This window comes from Pseudophryne corroboree, chromosome 4 (assembly GCF_028390025.1).
Source record: "Pseudophryne corroboree isolate aPseCor3 chromosome 4, aPseCor3.hap2, whole genome shotgun sequence".
In the NCBI taxonomy this organism is placed as follows: domain Eukaryota; kingdom Metazoa; phylum Chordata; class Amphibia; order Anura; family Myobatrachidae; genus Pseudophryne; species Pseudophryne corroboree.
Window position 1 is genome coordinate 193,991,653 of NC_086447.1, and position 23,941 is coordinate 194,015,593.

At 46.5% G+C, this 23,941-nt stretch overlaps 1 protein-coding gene across 11 annotated transcripts in view; it reads right to left on the minus strand.

Moving 5' to 3' along the window:
- ANKMY1 (ankyrin repeat and MYND domain containing 1) overlaps window positions 1-23,941 on the minus strand; it is a 301,516-nt gene that overhangs the window by 187,726 nt on the left and 89,849 nt on the right. The window lies entirely within an intron of this gene.

Below are 23,941 nucleotides of genomic sequence, written 5' to 3' on the forward strand. Positions count from 1 at the left end.
TAAGCTGCTGCGGCTGGACCCATGACAGAGGGCTGGTGACTGGTGAGTGACCACACACACTCACTATCTCTCTCTAGAGGAGCTCTATCTGGTGCAACATGTATAAGGGGTTCTACCTGGTGCAACATGTATAAGAGGCTCTACCTGGCACAATGTGCATAAGGGGCTCTACTTGGTGCAATGTGCGTAAGGAGCTCTACCTGGCGCAATGTGCGCCCAATGTACTTAAGGGGCTCTACCTGGCACAAAGTGTGTAAGGACTCTACCTGGGGTAAATTGTGTAAGGGGCTCTATCTTTTGTAATGTGTATAATGTGCTCTGCATGTTGTAATCTGTGTAAGGGGCTCTACCTGGTGCAATGTGTGTAAGGGGCTCTACCTGGGGTAACATGTGTAACGTGTGTAAGGGGCTCTACCTGGTGCAATGTGTATAAGGGCTCTACCTGGAGTAATGTGTAGAAGGGCCTCTACTCTACTGTGGGGTAATGTGTGTAAGGGGCTCTAACATGGCATAATGTGTATAAGGAGTACTACTGTGTGGTGTAATGTGACTGACGAACACTACTGTGTAGTGTATTGTGACTGACGGACACTACTGTGTGTTGTAATGTGAACTGGTACTATTCTGTGAATACACCCCTATATTTTTGTTGCGTGCCTCCGGTAAGCACTGTCCTTGTTTTCAATGGGGGGGTACCAAAGGAAAAGTTCGCCCTGGGCACCACAAGGTCTAGAACAGGCCCTGCACATACACTCTCTCTCTCTCCATAAATTACATATGTACACTTTTAACGGGTTCATAAAATGCTAATGTTCTTAATATACTGAATCTTCTTTTAACTGATTCATAAAACTTGTGTCTTATTTATTCGTAATTGTTTATCCATTTTGTTAGCCATATTGAACCTCCATCTATTTATTTTCATGTGCTTTCCTATGCCTCTTTTCTTTCTTCCATGTTCTCAGCCAGCTTCATCCTCTGTATCTCTTCTTCTGTTCTTCTTGCTTTATCAAACTTTATGTCTGCCACCATTTATTACTTTATTATTTCCATATGGTTTTCCCCAAACTCCACTATCCCTTTTATTTTTTCTACTTGTAAATCAACAGTCATCTGGGGTCTCCATTCGGTCTACAACTGGTACTGTATAAGAGAGCTTCCATTTTCTTCTGCCACAACTCCTTCATGAGTCTTTATTGAACAAGACAATTTATTTCTTTATAGAATCTGCATTCCTTTCCTAAGCTGGGTACACAGTATACGATATATTGGATGATGCTGTGAACTGCGATGTATTGCAACGATCATTATACAGTGTGTACCCTCAAATACACCCAATTCATCATTTGATATATTGCGTTGTTGTACGGCGGATTGTACAGTATGGACAGCGAAACTCTACATTGCATTACATCGCACTGTCATTCCCGTGTGTACCCATCTTACGTTCAGTAGATTGTCGGTTTCTGAATTTTGTTAATATAAAAGTAATCTGCCATATCCTTGTAAGACTGGTATGTTTCCAAGACAACCAGTGGGAGAGGTATTTGGAATCCTCTATGGGTATCTTGGTTCTGCATTAACATAACTGAAATTTATTTTGCCATTCTAGATAATTATTTTATATCACTAATATATTGCACTATCACTCTAGGCAAGACATATTACCTACTTCAACATATAAGGATTATTCAAGTGTGCTACATTGATTTATTTTTGTCTAATATATGAATAATCTTAATTTCTTAAAGTGACTGTGCTGTCACTAAACCTAATCACAAAATATCAAAAGAACCTGTAGTAAAATAAGTAACAGAAAGGCTGCAGTACACATATTCTGTATATAGTCATTTGGTCACATACTCTATGTATTGTGCGAGCAGCTGTAACCTGTACAACCAGGCACCACTAGTGTAAAGGGAGGATTTCAATACCAACATTCGTGAACAGGTATAATAGCAGATGTTACGGGTACTTATTCTGCCCATTAGATAGCTGTTAGTTTAAGGGCATTTTTTGTAACCGTAAAAAGGGTACAGAATAAAAATAAGCAGTGCACCACCAGTATTAGGTTTGACAACTGTTAATTAAGGGTCCACTGTCCTCCAGGTATAATGGAGCTTTAAAAGGAAAGATAGGTGTCACAATGTACACCAACAACTTTACAGTGTTCTCTAAACACTTGAGGACAAGTACAGTAATTTAATGAACACATTATTTCCATGTAGGATAACAATTTCTGCAGAGAAAATACACTTACCGACTTACTTTGCACCAAATATGAAGTTTGGACATGTCTCACTTCTTTTGAACTATTGTATTATTATCCATTATTAATAGAGTCCAACATAATACACATCACTATACATTTAGGAGATCAAGATACAAATAAATAGCATACAATGATGTGAAACAGAAGGTATAGACGGCCCTAGACAATTATGCGTACAATGTATGAGATATGAGATACATATGGTGGTGGGATAACTTCTACTGTAGCTGGTGATGGTGAGAATGTGTGTGTCTACTGCAGCTACAGGGGGTGTGGTACAGCTGGAATGAGTAGAGACACTGTATTGTGGACGCATGAAAGATAATTTAGTCATTGTAGAAACAAGATAGTCAGCTGCTTGCTTCCATGACTGTTCATCAGTACTTGTATTATCTGGGTCTCTCTTTTTTCTGGTTCTAGAGAAGGCACTTGGTTTTGTGCTGCATGGACACAGTAGCGGCTCTTGCCACGGGCAAGCAGTACTTTTGCCCGGGGCGCCGTGGCAAGAGCCGCTACTAACTAGGATGGCGTCGGCGGTGGGTTTGAAAAGGTCCTCTCCGCGAAGGGAATCTAGACGCGCAGTGGGCGCCACAAGGTCTAGAACCGGCCCTGCATGGACACTCATGTGGTTTGGTGTCAGCATGGTAATATGCCAGGTAGTTTTCTTTGGCACAATGATCACTGCTGGGCACAGAGCCAGCACACTTCTTCCCCGTATCTACAGATGGCAGATGTGCCCACCAAGGAGTCCACAGAGATCACCAAATGTAAAAAAGGGACAGCAAGAAAATTGACCGTTTAAGTCTCTTGTTCCATCAGCTGATCTGAGATGGTATTCCCCGATATGTTGCTTAAACCACGTGACAGTACTTTACGTTAGCTGGGTTAACAGTATGGCAAGTTTGAACCAGCATAGAAAACAATATCCAGTCTCGTCCAATGCAGAGGTTCCTATTTACACCTGTCCATATATATTGAGGCAGGTGTCTTACAGTGCACGGAGGTCCACATGCAGTTTGATCCAATGTGTACTTTATAAATTCTAAATTGCGTCTGTGTCTATGTGTTGATGTCCACCAGACCCAGTTAATTCCATACTTACATCTATGGGGTAAATTTACTAAGGTGGGAGTATTTTTTAGAACTGGTGATGTTGCCTATAGCAACCAATCAGATTCTACTTAACATTTATCTAGCTGCTTCTAGAAGATAATAGAATTTGATTGGTTGCTATGGGCAACAACACCAGTTTAAAAAAATCCCACCCTAGTAAATTTACCCCTATGTCTTTATTGCTGAGTAGACTATGCACTTCATGAACAACTATCTCATTTTTACAATATAAATCTCCCTTACATTGGCGGCATAGATGAAACACATGAGCAAGACTGCAAGCAGGGCAGTCTTTACAGCAGTGTAGGTCCCTGGGCAAAGCAATGCACTGGGGCCCCTATCCATCCTCCAGCGGTAGGGGTGAGGGGTGTCATCAGTGGCAGCTTTGATGTTCCGCGGGCAGTAGGGGGTGTTCTATCCTCCGCTCAGCATGTAGGACCTTGAGCAGTAATTTCTGCTAATTACTCCTTTACTGCACAGATGGTGGGAGGTGGGGCGGGAGGGAGAACACTGAACTGCAGAAGGGGGCATTGGGCTGAATGAAGGTGCCCCGTACATGACTTCCAGGGTGATAGGCTGTGTTTAATACGCAGGGGAGGGGTGTATAGTAGAATGGGCTTAATATTCATCATTTTCTGGTGGGAGGGCAGCTTGCTTGACTGCAGTTATCTACAGTTCCTGGAAATAGATTTCTTAGCTTTCAATGGGATAACACTAGAGAGTCTTACCTTTAAGGAGGTACTGGGGACTTGGGGATCAAAATTCAGAAGCCAGAGCAATCCACCAATGAAAATGTAAACCTACAGTGCATCTGGAAAGTATTCACAGCGCTTCACTTTTTCCACATTTTGTTATGTTACAGCCTTATTCCAAAACAGAATACATTCATTTTTTCCTTCAAAATTCTACACACAATACCCCATAATGACAACGTGAAAAAGGTTTTTGGAGATTTTTGCAAATTTATTAAAAATAAAAAACTAAGAATCACATGTACATAAGTATTCACAGTCTTTGCCATGAAGCTCAAAATTGAGCTCAGATGCATCCTGTTTCCACTGATCATTCTTGAGACGTTCCTACAGCTTAATTGGAGTCTACCTGTGGTAAATTCAGTTGATTGGACATGATTTGGAAAGGTACACACCTGTCTATATAAGGTCCCACACTTGACAGCACATGTCTGAGCATAAACCAAGCATGAAGTCAAAGGAATTGTTTGTAGACCTCCGAGACAGGAGTGACTCGAGGCACAAATCTGGGGAAGGGTACAGAATAATGGGGGTAATTCTGAGTTGATCGCAGCAGGATCTTTGTTAGCAGTTGGGCAAAACCATGTGCACTGCAGGGGAGGCAGATATAACATGTGCAGAGAGAGTTATAGGCCCTACACACTGGCCGATTTGTTTGAAAGATATGAACGATCTCGTTCATAAATGAATGAGAACTCGTTCATATCTTTCAGTGTGGAGGCTCCAGCGATGAACGATGCGCGGCCCCGCGCTCGTTCATCGCTGGTCCCCCGTCGGCTGTGCATGCAGGCCAATATGGACGATCTCGTCCATATTTGCCTGCACTTCAATGGAGCCGCGTGACGGGGGGAGTGAAGAAACTTCACTCCCCCCGTCACTGCCCCCCCGCCGCCGGGTCGCTCGTCGGCCGTATCTGCCGTCGGGCAGCTCGGCGGCGGATCAGCCAGTGTGTAGGGCCCTTTAGATTTGGGTGTGGTGTGTTCAATCTGCAATCTAAATTGCAGTGTAAAATAAAGCAGCCAGTATTTACCCTGCACAGAAACAAAATAACCCACCCAAATCTAACTCTCTCTGCACATGTTATATCTGCCTCCCCTGCAGTGCACATGGTTTTGCCCAACTGCTAACAAACATCCTGCTGCGATCAACTCAGAATTACCCTCAATATCTGCTGCATTGAAGGTCCCAATGAGCACTGTGGCCTCGACCATCCGTAAATGGAAGAAGTTCGGAACCACCAGGACTCTTCCTAGAGCTGGCCGGCCGTCTAAACTGAGTGATCGGGGGCAAAGGGCCCTAGTCAGGGAGGTGACCAAGAACCCAATGGTCACTCTGTCATCGCTACAGCATTCCTCTGTGGAAAGAGGAAAACCTTCCAGAAGGACAACCATCTCTGCAGCAATCCACCAGGCCTGTATGGTAGAGTGGCCAGACGGAAGCCACTCTTTAGTAAAAAGCACATGGCAGCCCGCCTGGAGTTTGCCAAAATGCACCTGAAGGACTCTCAGACCATGAGAAACAAAATTCTCTGGTCTGATGAGACAAAGATTGAACTCTTTGGCGTGAATGCCAGGCGTCATGTTTGGATGAAACCAGGCACCACTCATCACCAGGCCAATACCATCCCTACATTGAAGTATGGTGGTGGCAGCATCATGCTGTAGGGATGTTTTTCAGTGGCAGGAACTGGGAGACTAGTTAGGATAGAGGGAAAGATGAATGCAACAATGTACAGAGACATTGTGGATGAAAACCTGCTTCAGAGCGCTCTTGACTTCAGATTGGGGCGACAGTTAATCTTTCAGCAGGACAACGGCCCTAAGCACACAGCCAAGATATCAAAGGAGTGGCTTCAGGACAACTCTGTGAATGTCCTTGAGTGTCCCAGTCAGAGCCCAGACTTGAATCCGATTGAACATATCTGGAGAGATCTGAAAATGGCTGTGCCTCAAAGCTTCCCATCCAACCTGATGGAGTTGGGAGGTGCTGCAAAGAGGAATGGGCGAAACTGCCCAAAGATAGGTGTGCCAAGCTTGTGGCATCATATTCAAAAAGACTTGACGCTGTAATTGCTGCCAAAGGTGCATCAACAAAGTATTGATCAAAGGCTGTGACTACTTATGTACATGTAATTTCTTAGTTTTTTATTTTTAATAAATTTGCAAAAATCATACAAAAAGGAGATTTATGGTAAGAACTTACCGTTGTTAAATCTCTTTCTGCGAGGTACACTGGATTCCACAGGGAATTACATTGGGGTGTAGAGTTGGATCTTGATCCGATGCACCAACAGGCTAAAAGCTTTGACTGTTCCCAGGAAGCATAGCCCCGCCTCCTCTACATTCCCGCCTCCAGGGTCTGGAGCTCAGTTTTGTTAACCAGTCCAATGCAGTAGCAGGTAAGAGAGACGACAACAGTTAGTAGCCACAGGGAACCACATTCTCACGACAGGAGAAGGTACCAGCGGCTAATGCCATACAAACCCAAAGAAGCTAAGTGTGTCAGGGTGGGCGCCCTGTGGAATCCAGTGTACCTAGCAGAAAGAGATTTAAGAACGGTAAGTTCTTACCATAAATCTCCTTTTCTGCAGCGAGGTACACTGTGATTCCACAGTGAATTACATTGGGGATGTCCTAAAGCAGTTCCTCATGTGAGGGGATACACTGTAACGGGCACAAGAACCCGGCGTCCAAAGGAGGCATCCTGGGAGGCGGAAGTATCGAAGGCATAGAACCTTATGAACGTGTTCACTGAGGACCACGTAGCAACCTTGCACAATTGTTCAAGGGTCGCACCACGGCGGGCCGCCCAAGAAGGTCCAACAGACCGAGTAGAATGGGCTTTGATTGTAGCAGGAGCTGGAAGGCCAGCCTGTACATAAGCTTGTGCAATCACCATTCTAATCCATCTGGCTAAGGTCTGCTTATTAGCAGGCCAGCCACGTTTATGAAAACCAAAAAGAACAAAGAGAGAATCAGATCTCCTAAGCAAAGCTGTTCTCTTCACATAAACACGGAGAGCCCGTACGACATCCAAAGACCGCTCAGAAAGGGTGACCGACAGGATGAGGTACCCGTCTAGCAGAAGCAATAGCCAGCAAAAACAAGACCTTAAGAGTAAGCCACTTAAGGTCCACAGACTCAAGAGGTTCGAATGGTGACTCTTGTAGGGCATCCAGGACAACCGAAAAATCCCAAGGAGCCACAGGAGGAACATACAGATGGGTCCATGCTTATTTTGACCTTTAATAGGATTAACTGAGACTGGGCAGTCGGACTTAATCCCCTGCTGTATTGTTCTCTGTATTGTATTGCAGCTGAGAACAATAAATGAAGGGTTTATGATAATAAACGATGTTGTGCCTAGGCGCAGCAAACTAGCCAAGATAACCGTGGACCCATCTGTAGGGAGGTTGAATCCGTAGAACACCCTGAGTGAAAGTATGAACGTCAGGCAGAGTCGCAATTTCTCTCTGAAACCAGACTGGCAAGGCTGAAATTGGAACACTGAGGGATGCCAGTCGAAGGCCTAAGTCCAGGCCCTGTTGCAGAAAAGCCAAAAGTTTGGCAGTACTGAACTTATACACATCATAATTCTTAGCCGCACACCAGGTGAAGTAAGAATTCCAGACCCTATAATAAATCCGAGCCGAAGCCGGTTTACGGGCTTTCAACATAGTTTGAATGACCGCCTCAGAGAATCCCTTGGCCCTCAGAACTGAAGCTTCAAGATCCACGCCGTCAAAGCCAGTCGGGGCCAGATCCTGGTAGACACAAGGGCCCTGAACGAGGAGGTCTGGGCATTGCGGAAGTAGAAGAGGATGCTCTATCAAGAGGCCCTGCAGGTATGAGAACCAATGCCGTCTGGGCCACGTTGGAGCTATCAGAAGTAGTATTCCTCCTTCTTGCTTGAACTTCCTTATTACCCAGGGCAGGAGTGACACCAGAGGGAACACGTATGGCAGCCGAAAGTTCCATGGAATTGCCAGGGCGTCCACGAACGCTGCTTGAGGATCCCTTGTTCTTGTGATTGTGTCAAGACACAATCTCCATCTGGTAGGCCCCACTTGTCGACTAGGAGTTGAGATACTTCTGGATGAAGGCTCCACTCTCCGGCGTGTACGTCCTGACGACTGAGGAAGTCCGCTTCCCAGTTGAGGACCCCCGGAATGAACACTGCTGATATGGCTGGCAGATGGTGTTCCGCCCATAGAAGAATCTTTGACACTTTCATCATTGCCATGCGGCTTCGAGTTACGCCTTGATGATGTATGTACACCACCTTGGTGGCGTTGTCCAACTGTACTTGAACAGGCCTGTTCTGTACCAGAGGCTGGGACAGTTTCAAAGTACTGAACACTGCCCGCAACTCCAGAATGTTTATCAGTAGGAGAGATTCCTCCCTGGTCCATCGACACTGAAGAGAGTGTTGCTCGAACACCGCACCCCAACCCTGCAGACTGGCATCCGTCGTTAGAAGGACCCAGTTGGAGATCCAGAAAGGACGACCCCTGCTCAATTGCTGGTCCTGTAGCCACCAGGTCAGTGACAGGCGAACCTCCGGAGTCCAGGAGATCATGTGAGTCCTGATCTGGTGTGGCAGGCCTTCCCATTTGGAAAGGATTAACCTCTGTAGAGGGCGGGAATGAAATTGAGCGTACTCCACCATTTCGAAAGCTGACACCATGAGGCCTAGTACTTGCATCGCCGAGTGTATCGACACACGTGGGCGAGATAGGAAGCATCTTATCTTTTCCTGAAGTTTCAGGACTTTCTCTGGAGACAAGAACAACCGTTGGTTGTGGGTGTCCAATAATGCCCCCAGGTGCACCATGCTCTGAGCAGGGACCAGTGATGATTTCTTCCAGTTGATGAGCCACCCGTGGGCTTGCAGGAACTGGACTATCAGTTCCAGATGATGGAGGAGAACCTCTGGAGAGTTCGCCAGGATCAACGAGTCGTCCAGATACGGCAGGATCCTGATCCCCTGACGGTGGAGCATAGCCGTCATGACCGCCATGACCTTGGTGAAGATTCTCTGAGCCTTGGTCAAACCAAAAGGTAAGGCCTGGAATTAAAAATGTAGGTTGCCAATAGCAAACCGAAGATATTGCTGAAGCGACATGGCAATAGGAATATGCAGGTAAGCATCCTGTATGTCCAGGCAAGGGCGTATCTTCCCATTGGCCAGGATGGCACTCGCCAGGGGCGCCAGCCGAGCAGGGGACGCCGCCTGGCGGTGCCACCCTCGGCCAATGGGTGGAATCCCTTAAGCCGTAGTGTCTGGCAATACCTGGGGGTAAATTTACTAAGATGGGAGTTATATTTAAGAGGGGATGTTGCCCATAGCAAACAATCAGCTTTTACTTCTCATTTATCTAGCACCTTCTAGAAGAAAATACCTGGAATCTGATTGGTTGCTATGGGCAACATCCCATCTCAAATAGAACTCCCATCTTAGTAAATTTACCCCCTGGTGTGCTGAGCTGCCTGTGCATTACCTGGGATGGAGGGCGGAGGATTGCTCAGCAGGCAGGAGCTGGCGCCAGTGTCCGGCACAGCAATAAACTACAACTCCCAGCTACCCATACTGTCAGGAGCTCCCTGCGGCAAGGGCTGCTGGAAGCTGTAGTTTATTTTCGGTTTCTTCACGTAGTTTGGTGCGGTGCTGGACACTAGCACCAGCTCCTGCCTGCAGAGCAATCCTCCGCCCTCCATCACAGACAGCTCTGCACAGCAGGTATTGTCAGACTCTACAGCTATCTGCTGGGATGTTGTGGGGTGGGGAATAGGGCTATGTGCTGTGTGGGGAGGCTATGTATGTGCTGGGAGTGGGGGAGACTACTGCTATGTGCTAAGGGCAGACTACAGCTATGTGCTGGGAGGGGGATGGGGACTATGGTTATTTGCTTGGGGAGGTGACGGGCTATGTGCAGGGAGGGGTACTATGGCTATCTATGCTGGGAGCGGACTATTGTTATGTGATGGGAGGGGGGTGGGGACTACTGTATGACTGTGTTGGGAGAGGTGGAGACTACGGCTATGTGCTGGGGGACTACGGCTATGTGCTGGGGGACTATGACTATGTGCTAGTGGGACTATGACTATGTGCTTGGGGAGGTGGGGCTATGGCTATGTGCTGGGAGGAGGATGGGGAAAATGACTGTGCTGGGAGGGGGGAAATAACTCGGTGCTGTGTTCTGGTGGGGGCTATGGCTATGTGCTGAGGGGGGACTACAGCTATGTACATTTGAATAGAAGAGTTAGGTAGTGCGCTGCGCGGCGCTGAACTTCTTTGTACTACTATTTGATTATACTACCTGGCCATGGGTGGCATTGCCTCCTCAGCCAGGCCAGGCACTCCTGATGTCTACTCAGTGTTATAAGATTTACAGTGTGGGCATAATGTGTAAAGGGAACTGCTACTGTGTGGGCATGATGTGTATAAGGGTTACTACTGTGTAGCATAATTTGAATTGGGGTACTGTTGTATGGTTATGCCCCTTTCACACAAGATCATGTCCTTTTTTTGAACATGCACCTTCCCTATTTCAAATATAGGGGCGCCAGTCCCTTACTTTGCCAGGGGCGCCCGGACCCCTAGATACGCCCCTGTGTCCAGGGATACCATATAGTCCATGGGCTCCAAAGCCAGAACAATAGAGCAAAGGGTTTCCATACGGAATTTGGAAACTCTCACAAATTTGTTCAATGACTTGAGGTTGAGAATGGGCCGGGAAGACCCATTCGGTTTCGGACCTAGGAACAACGTTGAATAGTACCCCCTGCTCTCTGAGCCAGAGGCACCGGCACTATCACCCCTGTGTCTAGGAGGGATTTTACCACCAAATGGAGAGTTTTTGCTTTTACCGGATCCAAAGGGATGTTTGTTGAGCAAAACTGGCGAGGGGGACGTTTCTTGAAAGAGATGGCGGATCCGTGAGTGACAACTTCCTGTACCCAGGCGTCTGAAGTGGTCTGTAACCATACCTGAGCAAACCGCAGAAGTCAGCCTCCCACCCCGGGGTCCCCCAGGTGGAGGCCCGCCGCATCATGAAGCAGGCTTGTCTGTTTTGAAAGCAGGCTGATGGGCAGCCCAGGAACATTTAGGTTTGGGCTTAGTGGATTTGGAAGTGCGAGCCTGTTTCGGGTACACCTGACCCTTTGCTTTACTTGGAGGTCGAAAGGAGCGAAAGGAAGTACTTTTAGCCTTCGGAGCCAATGGATTAGTACTATGTAGACAAGCAGTCTTAGCGGATGCTAAGTCAGCAACAATCTTGTCGAGATCCTCCCCAAAAAGGATATTTCCCTTAAAGGGGATCACCTCCAAGGACTTTTTAGAGTCCAGATCTACAGACCAGGACCGCACCAGAGAATCCGGAGAGCCAGAATGGCCGCCAGGACACCAGCATCAGATGCCGCCTCCTGAATATAATGAGAGGCTGTAATAATATATGAAAGACACTGTCTAGCATTATCAGGAATATCATATGGTAGTTCCTCTTCAACTTCCTGAATCCAGGCTTCAATAGCTTTTGCAGCCCAAGAAGCTGGGCCTATGCACAGCTCCTGCAAGAGTGTAAATAGACTTCAAGCAACCCTCCACACGCTTATCTGTCAGTTCCTTCAGAGAGGTGACGGTAGTGACAGACAGAGCAGATGACACCACCAGACGCGCGACCTGTGAGTCCACCGGCGGCGGTGTTTCACAATTTTTACTTAACTCTGCAGCGAGGGGATAATGAGCTAGCATCTTCTTAAACAGAGAGAATTTCTTTCCTGGCTATTCCCAGGATTCCTGACGTACGTCAACCAAATGGTCAGAATGGGGTAAAACTAATTTAGTAACCTTCTGACGCTTGAATTTATCACGTTTTTAGAGGTATCTGGAGGCTCTACTTCATCATCAATTTGAAGGATCAGCCTAATAGCCTCCAAGAGGTCAGGAACATCCACCTGTGTAATAGATTCCCCACCAGAAGCGTCTGCATCAGTGTCTGAGGGGTCAGTATATGCGCCATCTTCATCGGATGAAATATCCAAAACATGTGTGGATTGTGAGGAAGTAATGACCCGCTTACAGGACCCATTGGTCTTAGGCGGGCAAAGTTTAGGTTTTTGTTTTGCCAAAGACTGATTTAATTGCTGTAACTGAGAGGACAGATTATCTGCCCATAGCGGATCAACTGCAGGAACAATATGTGGCTGTAATGGCACAGGAGGTCCCACAGGGGGCGCAAGTCTAGCGTAGTTAGTAAATTAGAAAAGGCAGCCCAAGGTGGGTTGTGGTGTGCCCCCGATGCTGCAGACTGACTGAGGGGTATAGAACCCCCAGTACCTGAACCCTCAGCTGCTATGTTTTCCTCTGAGCAATACGTGGCGTCCGCACTGCACGGTGCAGGATCAGCCATGGATTTACCATCCTGTTTAGCAGACATTATTTGTAAGCGTAACTTTAGGGTGTAATAGTACAAGAAAAGCAGACAAAACAAAAATCCCCTGTATAGTGTGACTGCGAAGCAGAGCACAAAAAGGAAATCTAACAGGTATATGGTGACTGAAACACACAGAGAAAAATACCAAAGTAGTTTATCCTGTGAGACACTATATAAAGGCACTTAGCCCCCCTCAGGGTACAGAATATAGGGATAGCAATATGTGTGAGATACACGGAATATAGACCACACAGCAGCTAATGGCACACACAGTCACATGTACAATGCAGAAATTATTACAAACAATAAAACTGCACTGGACTAGCAATACTGGCCCTCGTTGCGAGATGATCGCACCAAGCAACTTTTCGCTGCTGGTGCGATCAACTAATCTCCGTCTATGCGGGAGTGTATTTTAGCATAGCAGGGCTGTGATCGCTTGTGCAGCCCTGCTATGCTAAACTAGTTTCTTGCAAAACAAGACCAGCCCTGGACATACTTACCCTGTGCGACGGATTCAGCAATGATGGGCTCGACTCTGATGTCAGACATCTGCCCACCGTTCGCCTGGATACGCCTGCGTTTTTTTTTACCACTCCCCGAAAACGGTTTCCAACGGTCAGTTGACGCCCCGGAACACCTTCTTGCAGTCAATCTTCTTGCGATCGCCACTGCAACCGCTTTTTCCGCTGTCAGTGTCGTTGCCCGACGACGGCTGTCGCCGGGCAACGACACCCGTGCGCATTACGGCCCACGCGCGTGCGCAGTAGTGACCCGGTCGCAGCTGTGCGAACGAAAGCACGCTGCGATTGGGTCGGAATGACCCCCACTAAGTAACTGTACAACTAAGTAAAGCTATGTATATAAATATACAGATATAACAATGCACAGTAAAGACTGGATGTACTGTATATCACAGGGTACTTGTACTAAATAACTCTGAAGTTATGCACTTTTTCTTAACTAACACTGTCTAAATGACATGTAGAATACTTAAGTGTCCTGTAAATGCACAGTGCTAATGATGCCGGCGGCTTTACAGAGGAGACATTGCCCAGTAGTCCCAGAATCAGCTCAGCTTGTGTGTAATGGCGCCCACACGCTGACAGGGAGTGAGGGAGAGAGAAAGAGATGCAGCTCCAGGGCGGGAACATTTGCAGTAAAAAATTAATTTATTCCATTTTGTAATATGGCTGTAACGTAACAAAATGTGGAAAAATAGGATTTTAATTACCTACCGGTAAATCCTTTTCTCGTAGTCCGTAGAGGATGATGGGGTCCATTTTAGTACCATGGGGTATAGACGGTTCCGCAGGAGCCTTCGGCACTTTAAGACTTTTCAACAGTGTGAACTGGCTCCTCCCTCTATGCCCCTCCTCCAGACCCCAGTATAGGAAATGTGCCCGAGGAGACACACAGCTTGGAGAGAAGAATTTATATTAAACTAGTGGAGAGATTCACACCAGCTCACACCATATAAAACATGCCGCCTAACATGGCTTTCAACATAACCCATGCTAACGTGCATGCATAACGCAACAGCAACAGCTGTGAACATCTTAACACATGAGAACCTGTGTAAAAAGATAAAACGTAATTCTGCAGGAAAAATGAGCACTGGGCGGGCGCCCAGCATCCTCTACGGACTACGAGAAAAGGATTTACCGGTAGGTAATTAAAATCCTATTTTCTCTTACGTCCTAGAGGATGCTGGGTCCATTTAGTACCATGGGGATGTACCAAAGCTCCCAGTATGGGTGGGAAAGTGCTAATGTTCCTGTAGAACTGACTGACCAAACTGAAGGTCGTCAGCAGCCAATGTGTCAAACCTGTAAAACTTAGCAAACATGTTTGCCCCTGACCAAGTAGCTGCTCAGCATATTTGCAACGCCGAGACACCCCGGGCAGCGGCCCAGGAAGAACCCACTTTCCTTGTCGAGTGGGCCTTTACCGAACTCGGAAACGGCAATCCTGCCGTGGAATAAGCGTGCTGAATGGTTCCTCCGATCCAGCACGCAATAGTCTGCCTAGAAGCAGGACCCCAAATCTTTTGGGGTCATAGAGGACAAACAAAGATTCTGTTTTCCTTATCCGAGCTGTTCTTGCAACATAAGTCCTCAACGCACTGACGACATCCAAGGACTTTTGAAACGGCTGAGGTGTCAGAAACGACTGGCACCACCACAGGTTGGTTGATATGGAAATAAGACACAACCTTTGGAAGAAAATGGTGACGCGTCCGCAGTTCAGCTCTATGTTCATGAAAAATCAAATAAGGACTCTTGTGTGACAGAGCCCCTAATTCAGACACTCGTCTGCCTGAGGCCAAGGCCAACAGCATGACCACTTTCCAAGTGAGAAACTTCAACTTTACCTCTTGTAGAGGCTCAAACCAGTCCGATTTAAGGATCTACAACACCACATTAAGATCCCATGGCGCCTCAGGAGGCAAAAAGGGAGATTGGATGCGCAGAACCCCCTTCACGAACGTCTGGATCTCAGGAAGGGAAGCCACAAGGCCGAAATTTGGACCTTGATAGACCCTAATCTCAAGCCAGCATCCACACCCGCCTGTAGAAATAGGAGAAGACGTCCTAATTTAAACTCCACCGCAGGAGACTTCTTGGATTCACACCAAGATACATATTTTCTCCAAATACGATAGTAATGTTTGGACGTTACCCCTTTCCTGGCTAGAATAAGTGTGGGAATGCCTTACGGGCTAGGCTCTGGCGCTCAACAGCCATGCCGTCAAACGCAGCCGCGGTAAGTCTTAATAAACAAACGGCCCCTGCTGAAGCAGGTCCTCGCAAAGAGGAAGAGGCTGAGGATCTTCCAGTAATAACTCCTGAAGATCTGTATACCAAGCCCTCCTTGGCCAGTCTGGAGCAATGAGAATTGCTCGAACCCTTGTTCATCTGATGATCTTCAGAACTTTTGGTATTAGTGGAAGTGGAGGGAACAGATACACCGACTGAAACACCCACTGGGTCACCAGTGCATCCACTGCTATTGCTTGTGGGTCTCTTGACCTGGAACAATATTTCTGAAGCTTGTTGTTGAGACGTGATGCCATCATATCTACTTGAGGAACGCCCCAACGATCTGCTACCTCTGCAAAGACTTCTGGGTGGAGGCCCCATTCTCTGGTTGGAGATCGTGTCTGCTGAGGAAGTCTGCTTCCCAGTTGTCCACTCCCGGAATGAAATTGCCGACAGAGCTTTTGCATGCCTTTCTGCCCAGAGGAGTATCTTTGTCACCTCTGCCATTGCCACTCTGCTTTTCGTTCCACCCTGGCGGTTTATGTAAGCTACTGCCGTTACATTGTCTGACTGGATCGGTATGGGACGATCTTGAAGAAGGTGTGCCGCTTGATGAAGGCTGTTGTACACAGCTCTCAATTCCAGAATGTTTATGTGAAGGAGTACTTCTTGACTTGACCATCGTCCTTGGAAGCTTTCCCCTTGCGTGACTGCTCCCCAACCTCGGAGGCTTGCATCTGTGGTCACCAGGATCCAAGTCTGAATCCCGAACCTGCATCCCTCCAGGAGGTGAGAACTTTGAAGCCACCTTAAGAGTGAAATTCGGGCTTTTGTTGACAGGATTATCCTCGGTGCATGTGTAGGTGTGATCCGGACCACTTGTCCAGTAGGTCCCATTAGAACACACTGGCGTAGAATCGGACAAATTGTAGAGCCTCGTGGGCCGCTACCATCTTCCCCAGCAGGCGGATGCACTGATGAATCGATACGCGTGCTGGTTTTAAAACTTATTTAACCATTCTCTGGATCTCTAGAGCCTTTTCCACCGGTAGGAATACTTTCTGTGCTTCCATGTCCAATATCATTCCCAGAAATGATAACCTCCTTGTGGGTTCCAATTGTGATTTTGGAAGGTTTATGATCCAACCGTGCTGTTGAAGCACCGTCAGGGAAAGTGCAATGTTCTGCACTAGTTTCTCCCTGGATCTCGCTTTTATGAGGAGATCGTCCAAGTATGGGATGACTTTGACTCCTTTCTTGCAAAGAAGAACCATCATCTCCGCCATCACCTTGGTGAATATTTTCGGAGCCGTGGAGAGCCCGAAAGGCAATGTTTGGAACTGGTAGTGGCAGTCCTGCACCGCAAACCTCAGGTATGCCTGATGCGGCGGGTAGACGGGAACATGTAAATAAGCATCTTTGATGTCCATCGATACCAGAAATTCCTTTTCCTCCAAGCTGGAGATCACCGCTCTCAGGGATTCCATTTTGAATTTGAACCTTTTTTTAAATAAAGGTTCAGTCTTTAGGTTTAAAATCGGTCTGAACGAGCCATCCGGTTCCGGCACTACACAAACAGGCTTGAATAAAACCCTTTTTCCGGTTGTGACACAGGAACTAAGGAAATTACATTGTCTTGACATAATTTCTGTATTGCATTCAGCACTTTTGCTCTGTCCTGAACAGAAGCTGGTAAGGCTGATTTGAAAAATCGGCATGGGGGAAGGTCCTGAAATTCCAATTTGTACCCTTGGGATACTATCTGCAATACCCAAGGATCCAGATCTGAGTGAACCCAGACCTGGCTGAATTACAGTAGACGTGCCCCCACCCGATCGTACTCCCGCAGGGGAGCCTCAGCGTCATGCTGAGGTTTTAGCAGAAGTAGCTGTTGACTTCTGCTCCTGCGAGCCTGATGGTGTTTTAGATTTTTTATCCCTTCCTCGACCTCTTCCTGCGAAGAAGGAGGTACCCTTTGCCTTTTTGGACTTGTTGGGCCGAAAGGATTGCATCGTATGAGAATGAAATCCTTTCCTAGGTGGAGCAGCTGCGGAAGGCAGAAATGCTGACTTGCCTAATGTAGTTGTTGAAATCATGGCATCCAGCTTGTCTCCAAAGAGGACTTCTCCATTGTAAGGAAGCGCCTCAATGTTCTTTTTTGATTCCGTATCAGCATTCCATTGGCGGATCCACAGCGCCCTGCGGGCTGAAATCGCCATAGGGAGGATCTTGAACTCAGCAACCCAATATCCTTCATAGCTTCAACTAAGTAACCTGCAGCATCTTTGATATGGCCGAGAGTTAGGACTATTTCATCCCTGTCAACTGTGCCTATGTTAACAAGCAAGTTGTCAGACCATTTTTCCACAGCGTTACCCACCCACGCACAAGCAATGGTGGGCCTGAGCACCGTTCCGTTAGCCGTATATATGGATTTCAGGGTTGTTTCTAATTTACGGTCAGCTGGATCTTTTAAAGAGGCTGACCCAGGGGCAGGCAAAACAATTTTCTTAGACAGCCGAGAAACTGAGGTGTCTATCATCGTGCAAAGGCAGAAGCTGAGGAAAAAATGGCCCAGTCAGTAGATAAAGGGGGCAAAACTTTTTTTAAGTATATAAGTGAAAGGAGAAAATCAAATGGAGGAATAATAAGACTTAAGACAGAGAGTGAGCATTTGGTGGAGGGTGACAAGGCAATAGCAGATCACCTAAATAATTATTTTTGCTCAGTATTTACTACAGAAGAAGGGATGGGGCCACAGTTAAGTTGCAAGGACATTCATAAAAATAAGGTAGTTGAAAGTACATTTACAGAGGAGAAGGTCCTAACAGAACTTTCACAACTAAAAGTGGATAAATCAATGGGACCAGATGGGATACACACAAGGATACTCAAAGAGCTAAAAGAAGTGCTGGTTACACCGTTAACAGAATTATTTAACCAGTCACTAAATACAGGTGCTATTCCAAAGGACTGAAAAAGAGCACAAAAGTGGAAGCAAGGAAGAAGCAAGTAACTACAGACCAGTAAGCCTTACATCAGTAGTGGGGAAAGTAATGGAAAAACTATTAAAAGAAAGAGTTGTGGAATATCTTAAATCAAACCACTTACAGGATCCAAAACAGCATGGATTTACTGGTGGTAGATCATGCCAAACAAATCTTATTGACTTTTTTGACTCTGTGACAAAAATAATAGATCAAGGGGGAGCTGTAGATGTAGCATATCTAGACTTTAGTAAGACATTTGACACTGTCCCACATCGCAGACTGCTAAATAAACTTGAAAGCGTGGGGGTGGATTATAAAACAGTTAAATGGATAAGAACTAGAGATGAGCGGGTTCGGTTCCTCTGAATCCGAACCCGCCCGAACTTCAGGTTTTTTACACGGGTCCGAGCAGGCTCGGATCTTCCCGCCTTGCTCGGCTAACCCGAGCGCGCCCGAACGTCATCATCACGCTGTCGGATTCTCGCGAGGCTCGGATTCTATCGCGAGACTCGGATTCTATATAAGGAGCCGCGCGTCGCCGCCATTTTCACACGTGCATTGAGAGTCATAGGGAGAGGACGTGGCTGGCGTCCTCTCCGTTTAGAGAAGAGAGAGACACAGTATTTTGGGGAGCATTATTAGGAGGAGTACTACTATACTGTATACTACTATACTACTTGCTGAAGTGATATTTATAGATTAGATAGTGTGACTGTAAGTGTATTATCTGACTTGTGGGGGAGACACTGACAGTGGGGAGCAGTTAGAGTCTGAGAGCAGGACTCAGGAGTACATATAACGTACAGTGCACACTTTTGCTGCCAGAGTCAGTGCCACACTGCCATTGTTGTGACCACACTGACCACCAGTATAATAATATATTTTGTGATTGTCTGCTTAGGCCTCGGAGTACTAGTTGCAAGTTGCAACGTGACCTGAAGTGACCACCAGTTTAATAATCAATCACCACCAGTTTAATATATATATATATATATATATATAATTGTATATAATATATATATATATATATAATATTGTATACCACCTACCCGTGTTTTTTTTTTTTTTCATTCTTCTTTATACATACTACTATAGTAGCTTACTGTAGCAGTCTGCGGTGCTGTGCTGACCTGACAGTGTCCAGCAGGTCCGTCATCAGTCATTACATAATAAATATATATAGTACCTGTCCGGCTGCAGTACTAGTGATATTATATTGATTTCATCTCATTATCAATAATTTATCATCCAGTCTAGACTCTATATTAGCAGCAGACACAGTACGTTAGTCCACGGCTGTAGCTACCTCTGTGTCGGCACTCGGCAGTCCATCCATAATTGTATACCACCTACCCGTGGTTTTTTTTTTTTTCTTCTTTGTACATACTACTATAGAGTATAGTAGCTTACTGTAGCAGTCTGCGGTGCTGCTGAGCTGACAGTGTCCAGCAGGTCCGTCATCAGTCATCATTACCTAATAAATATATTATCTACCTGTCCGGCTGCAGTACTAGTGATATTATATATACATACATATATATATTGATTTCATCTCATTATCAATCATCCAGTCTATATTAGCAGCAGACACAGTACGTTAGTCCACGGCTGTAGCTACCTCTGTGTCGGCACTCGGCAGTCCATCCATAATTGTATACCACCTACCCGTGGTTTTTTTTTTTCTTTCTTCTTTGTACATACTACTATAGAGTATAGTAGCTTACTGTAGCAGTCTGCGGTGCTGCTGAGCTGACAGTGTCCAGCAGGTCCGTCATCAGTCATCATTACCTAATAAATATATTATCTACCTGTCCGGCTGCAGTACTAGTGATATTATATATACATACATATATATATTGATTTCATCTCATTATCAATCATCCAGTCTATATTAGCAGCAGACACAGTACGTTAGTCCACGGCTGTAGCTACCTCTGTGTCGGCACTCGGCAGTCCATCCATAATTGTATACCACCTACCCGTGGTTTTTTTCTTTTCTTTCTTCTTTGTACATACTACTATAGTATAGTAGCTTACTGTAGCAGTCTGCGGTGCTGCTGAGCTGACAGTGTCCAGCAGGTCCGTCATCAGTCATCATTACCTAATAAATATATTATCTACCTGTCCGGCTGCAGTACTAGTGATATTATATATACATACATATATATATTGATTTCATCTCATTATCAATCATCCAGTCTATATTAGCAGCAGACACAGTACGTTAGTCCACGGCTGTAGCTACCTCTGTGTCGGCACTCGGCAGTCCATCCATAATTGTATACCACCTACCCGTGTTTTTTTTTTTTCTTTCTTCTTTGTACATACTACTATAGTATAGTAGCTTACTGTAGCAGTCTGCGGTGCTGCTGAGCTGACAGTGTCCAGCAGGTCCGTCATCAGTCATCATTACCTAATAAATATATTATCTACCTGTCCGGCTGCAGTACTAGTGATATTATATATACATACATATATATATTGATTTCATCTCATTATCAATCATCCAGTCTATATTAGCAGCAGACACAGTACGTTAGTCCACGGCTGTAGCTACCTCTGTGTCGGCACTCGGCAGTCCATCCATAATTGTATACCACCTACCCGTGGTTTTTTTTTTTCTTTCTTCTTTGTACATACTACTATAGTATAGTAGCTTACTGTAGCAGTCTGCGGTGCTGCTGAGCTGACAGTGTCCAGCAGGTCCGTCATCAGTCATCATTACCTAATAAATATATTATCTACCTGTCCGGCTGCAGTACTAGTGATATTATATATACATACATATATATATATTGCTTTCATCTCATTATCATCCAGTCTATATTAGCAGCAGACACAGTACGGTAGTCCACGGCTGTAGCTACCTCTGTGTCGGCACTCGGCAGTCCATCCATAAGTATACTAGTATCCATCCATCTCCATTGTTTACCTGAGGTGCCTTTTAGTTGTGCCTATTAAAATATGGAGAACAAAAATGTTGAGGTTCCAAAATTAGGGAAAGATCAAGATCCACTTCCACCTCGTGCTGAAGCTGCTGCCACTAGTCATGGCCGAGACGATGAAATGCCAGCAACGTCGTCTGCCAAGGCCGATGCCCAATGTCATAGTACAGAGCATGTCAAATCCAAAACACCAAATATCAGTAAAAAAAGGACTCCAAAACCTAAAATAAAATTGTCGGAGGAGAAGCGTAAACTTGCCAATATGCCATTTACCACACGGAGTGGCAAGGAACGGCTGAGGCCCTGGCCTATGTTCATGGCTAGTGGTTCAGCTTCACATGAGGATGGAAGCACTCAGCCTCTCGCTAGAAAACTGAAAAGACTCAAGCTTGCAAAAGCACCGCAAAGAACTGTGCGTTCTTCGAAATCCCAAATCCACAAGGAGAGTCCAATTGTGTCGGTTGCGATGCCTGACCTTCCCAACACTGGACGTGAAGAGCATGCGCCTTCCACCATTTGCATGCCCCCTGCAAGTGCTGGAAGGAGCACCCGCAGTCCAGTTCCTGATAGTCAGATTGAAGATGTCAGTGTTGAAGTACACCAGGATGAGGAGGATATGGGTGTTGCTGGCGTTGGGGAGGAAATTGACCAGGAGGATTCTGATGGTGAGGTGGTTTGTTTAAGTCAGGCACCCGGGGAGACACCTGTTGTCCGTGGGAGGAATATGGCCGTTGACATGCCTGGTGAAAATACCAAAAAAAATCAGCTCTTCAGTGTGGAGGTATTTCAACAGAAAAGCGGACAACAGGTGTCAAGCCGTGTGTTGCCTTTGTCAAGCTGTAATAAGTAGGGGTAAGGACGTTAACCACCTCGGAACATCCTCCCTTATACGTCACCTGCAGCGCATTCATAATAAGTCAGTGACAAGTTCAAAAACTTTGGGTGACAGCGGAAGCAGTCCACTGACCAGTAAATCCCTTCCTCTTGTAACCAAGCTCACGCAAACCACCCCACCAACTCCCTCAGTGTCAATTTCCTCCTTCCCCAGGAATGCCAATAGTCCTGCAGGCCATGTCACTGGCAATTCTGACGATTCCTCTCCTGCCTGGGATTCCTCCGATGCATCCTTGCGTGTAACGCCTACTGCTGCTGGCGCTGCTGTTGTTGCTGCTGGGAGTCGATGGTCATCCCAGAGGGGAAGTCGGAAGACCACTTGTACTACTTCCAGTAAGCAATTGACTGTCCAACAGTCCTTTGCGAGGAAGATGAAATATCACAGCAGTCATCCTGCTGCAAAGCGGATAACTGAGGCCTTGACAACTATGTTGGTGTTAGACGTGCGTCCGGTATCCGCCGTTAGTTCACAGGGAACTACACAATTTCTTGAGGTAGTGTGCCCCCGTTACCAAATACCATCTAGGTTCCACTTCTCTAGGCAGGCGATACCGAAAATGTACACAGACCTCAGAAAAAGACTCACCAGTGTCCTAAAAAATGCAGCTGTACCCAATGTCCACTTAACCACGGACATGTGGACAAGTGGAGCAGGGCAGGGTCAGGACTATATGACTGTGACAGCCCACTGGGTAGATGTATGGACTCCCGCCGCAAGAACAGCAGCGGCGGCACCAGTAGCAGCATCTCGCAAACGCCAACTCTTTCCTAGGCAGGCTACGCTTTGTATCACCGCTTTCCAGAATACGCACACAGCTGAAAACCTCTTACGGCAACTGAGGAAGATCATCGCGGAATGGCTTACCCCAATTGGACTCTCCTGTGGATTTGTGGCATCGGACAACGCCAGCAATATTGTGTGTGCATTAAATATGGGCAAATTCCAGCACGTCCCATGTTTTGCACATACCTTGAATTTGGTGGTGCAGAATTTTAAAAAAAACGACAGGGGCGTGCAAGAGATGCTGTCGGTGGCCAGAAGAATTGCGGGACACTTTCGGCGTACAGGCACCACGTACAGAAGACTGGAGCACCACCAAAAACTACTGAACCTGCCCTGCCATCATCTGAAGCAAGAAGTGGTAACGAGGTGGATTTCAACCCTCTATGTGCTTCAGAGGTTGGAGGAGCAGCAAAAGGCCATTCAAGCCTATACAATTGAGCACGATATAGGAGGTGGAATGCACCTGTCTCAAGCGCAGTGGAGAATGATTTCAACGTTGTGCAAGGTTCTGATGCCCTTTGAACTTGCCACACGTGAAGTCAGTTCAGACACTGCCAGCCTGAGTCAGGTCATTCCCCTCATCAGGCTTTTGCAGAAGAAGCTGGAGACATTGAAGGAGGAGCTAACACGGAGCGATTCCGCTAGGCATGTGGGACTTGTGGATGGAGCCCTTATTTCGCTTAACAAGGATTCACGGGTGGTCAATCTGTTGAAATCAGAGCACTACATTTTGGCCACCGTGCTCGATCCTAGATTTAAAGCCTACCTTGGATCTCTCTTTCCGGCAGACACAAGTCTGCTGGGGTTCAAAGACCTGCTGGTGAGAAAATTGTCAAGTCAAGCGGAACGCGACCTGTCAACATCTCCTCCTTCACATTCTCCCGCAACTGGGGGTGCGAGGAAAAGGCTCAGAATTCCGAGCCCACCCGCTGGCGGTGATGCAGGGCAGTCTGGAGCGACTGCTGATGCTGACATCTGGTCCGGACTGAAGGACC